Here is a 3,580-nt window from a genome sequence, read left to right as displayed (position 1 = left end):
TCTTTCATGGACGCTGTCAAAACCACTGGTCAGGGTCGTTAAATCGTTCACTTTCCGATTTAACGATGTTTGCGCGTTGGATGGAGACGAACTTCGTTCGAAAAATATTGTTGATCGATTTTTTANTATATATATATATATATATACATATATATTTTTTTATTCATTCAATTAATCTAATTACTTCTGAGCAACAGTTTAATGCTAGAAGAATTAGGAACGTGAATTGAGATACTGTGTGTTATTTTTTCTGGGAATATCTGGGATTAATCTCTTTTTATCGCGTTACAAACCGAAATTGCACTTGTTTATTGACTCGTCTAAAATTAGCTGACACCGTGTTCGCAATAGACCGAACCGCATTTCCGTTTTACATCCCGTTTACGTGGTTTGTGGTTACGTTGATACCGTTGTTACCGGAGGAAACGCGTGGCAGCATTAACAATCTTCCTTCGTTATCTTTTCGTTAAATTGTGAGGAGGTTGGGCGATATTACACCGTCCAGTATCCATAAAACAATACACACTGTAAAAGCGTTGCAATGGCCAGCATGTGTACATTAACGCGAAACCGAATCACGCTCGTATACGCGGATAGTAGCGCTGAAACGGCCACTCGTACGGTTCGCCGTCTTCCTACCTTCCTAAAACGCCAAGGAAAAAGAAATAATTCCCGAGACTTTAACGGTGTTGTTTTTTGTGACATTTTATCCTTCGTGGATACTTGGAATATTTCACAAAAGTTATATACAATCGGATATTCAAATAAATTTTGTCGCGTGATGGTACCTCAAATGGGGTACCCCTCGTATTTCCGGTAACGCGGTGTGTCAGTTGGAGAGAAGAGAAGCGACGGATACGGGCGGGATGAAAAAGATGGCAGCGGACTGCTTGTAAAAGGAAAAAAAAAAAAAAAAAAAAGGAGGAGAAGCTAGAGTAATGTAGCGAGTCAGCAGTTTTTGTTAAAAATTTATTCGGTTCAGTTTCATGAGAAATATCACCTCGTACCCCCTCGACGTTCCGTATCACACCTCAGCGGCTGCCACGGATCCCGCTCACAGCCTCTGCGTTCCACAACCCACCCTCCGTTCGAGCGCGTTCTTCTATCTCTTCTCTTTCTTACTTTTATGTACACGTACGGGTATACCTGACTTGGTACGATATATACCGCCGTTGGAGCAGGCTATTCATTTTTCAACGCTACGGAATTATTCGATACGCGTTGCTCGCCTCTGGAACCATTTCGACAGGATTAAACATGGATAACTGTGCTATCGAAAAATTACGTTCGAGGGAACGTCGATTTTCGATCGACGAGTTCCACCAATAATAGAATTGGTGCATTGTTGTTTTTTATTGAGAACCAAAGGATATTAAGATAACGTGTTTCGACGCAACACGTTAAATTTCGTGATTTTGGAAACGGAAAGTATATTTATGTACGTGTAGGTAGCAGAATGCTCGGCTTATCAGAGGCAGCGAGGCGAGAATGGTGCGCTTCCGCTTCCGTCGTTGGTATCGAGAATCCCTGAAGAAAGAGTTTCGAATCGAAGGTACTTTCAACCAGTTTGAAAAAGTTCATCGACATTTTCATTCAGTGCTATAACGATGGTAATAATTTTAATATCATTTTTCTCGCGTGATAATTTTAAATCGTAAATCGTATCGATTTGAATGTGTTAGAACGTGTTTTAAAAAATGCAAGTAAAAATTCGTGTTATGCGTGCAGTTGATTCTTTTTCGTCAACGAGATCGATGAATCAAAATATAAAATAAAAATGAATGAAAAAACGAATAGTAACAATAGATCGTGATAAGTTTGTATACACGTAGAGTGTATGTATGTATACAATGTACGGACGGAGATATTCGTGCAAACGATATGCACGGTCCTTCTGTATCAGACACCGGGATCTTTTCCCGCTGCGAACCGTAGCACACAGAGGCCATCGGCGTCGGTATAAAGAATTTTCTACGGATCTCATTCGTTGCCTCCCTCGCACACTGTCACTTTACCCCCTTCTCTTCTGTACGCCAGGGGAACGAGATTAAGCAGGTGTACAGTACGAGCCAGAAGTTCCTTCACCTTTCTTTTCGTCTCGAAAGTCCGTTTAACTTGCTCAATGTACGTAGCGCCAATGTGAAATCAAGCGTGACGTGTGTGAAAGTATTCTTTATCGAGATGACGTTGGTGTTGAATCGCTACGTGGAAATTCTGGAATTCGAGAAAAAGATTGACCGTGCATCATTTTCCATCATCATAGTTTTTTGCGAACACATCGATCTTCTGTATATTATATATTATGTATATTATATTTATACGTGTATCATGCCGATACAAATAATATGCAGTGATCCAAGTTTATCGTGTCTAAGGATCTTTACTCGTTGCGCGTCATGGCATATGCAAAGATCGTCGGTATCGAATATAAAGAATTTTCCTTCAGATCTCGCTACCCCTTACGTCCTTCTTTCTCTTGCTCTGTCTTTTTTCTTGCGCACGAGCGCATAGAGAAACAAGATTACGCCGATGTATAGTACACGCGTTTGCAAGTTCTGTTTCGTAGAGGCAGGAACGAGAAGAGACGAGCAAAGAAAAAGCAAGAAAGAGAGATTGACTAACCCTCTTCTACCCGCGGCGAGCGTGATAGTGAGCGGGCGATGCGCGACCAAACCTAACCTAACTCCATTGCCGGTTCTCCAGCAGGGTAAGCAGGCTGGGTCGTCAGGCGACACGAGAAAGAAAGAGATGGACTAATGAAGAGTGTGGGTGGTGGGGACTAGATCGGCGCATGCGCGCCAACGACGCTTATTGAGCCATGGAGAGGGGCGGTTGGTGCCTCATCGTCGGCGGCGGTGGCGGCGGCGACGGCGGCAGCGGTGGTGGCGGTGACGGCGACGTGGCATGGTATACGGCCGCATGGGTGCAGCGAGGGGCGAGACGGGTAGCTCATATTATGCGGGGGAAGGGATCCTGGCTCCTCGTAGTCGGGAAAAGGAGAGAAAAGGAAGATAAACGGTGGTCGAATAAAGATAGAAGAAGAATAAAGAGAGCGAGAGAGAGGGAATGAGAAAAAGAGAAAGATGGAAAAGGAGAGCGAGACGGTGTGTGTCACGAAAGTTCGTACGTACGATCAAGTGAGACAGAGTCGGGAGATCTAACGAAGATAGGGTGAGAATGATAAAGCGAAGGGAGTACGCGAAGGGGAGCGGGACAGAGAGAGAAAGACAGAAAGACAGAGAAAGAGAGAGAGAGAGAGAGAGAGAGAAAACGAGGGAGTCCGAATTAGTGAGGGTGCATAGTTGTGCGATAGATGGTAGAAGGAGAGGAAACGTAAAGCCGTTGCGTATTAAACGAGGAACGAGAGAGAGATATAAAATGTTAGACGGAGAGGAGAGGAATTGATGGTCGAGTGTGTGAATCGTACAAGACCGTAGGTGTGATTAAGCGAGACAGACGGAGGGGAATGTGAAGGAACGAATGAAATGGTATGAGAAAGCGGCTGGAGAGAAGGAAAGAGAGAGTAGGAGAAATAGATTGGTGTGCGTGTGGTAGGGTGAAGAGTGAGAAAGGTAGAAGG

This window comes from Apis dorsata, unplaced genomic scaffold, assembly GCF_000469605.1.
Source record: "Apis dorsata unplaced genomic scaffold, Apis dorsata 1.3 scaffold_142, whole genome shotgun sequence".
Taxonomy (NCBI): Eukaryota; Metazoa; Arthropoda; class Insecta; order Hymenoptera; family Apidae; genus Apis; species Apis dorsata.
Note: the sequence above shows the minus strand (reverse complement) of the source record.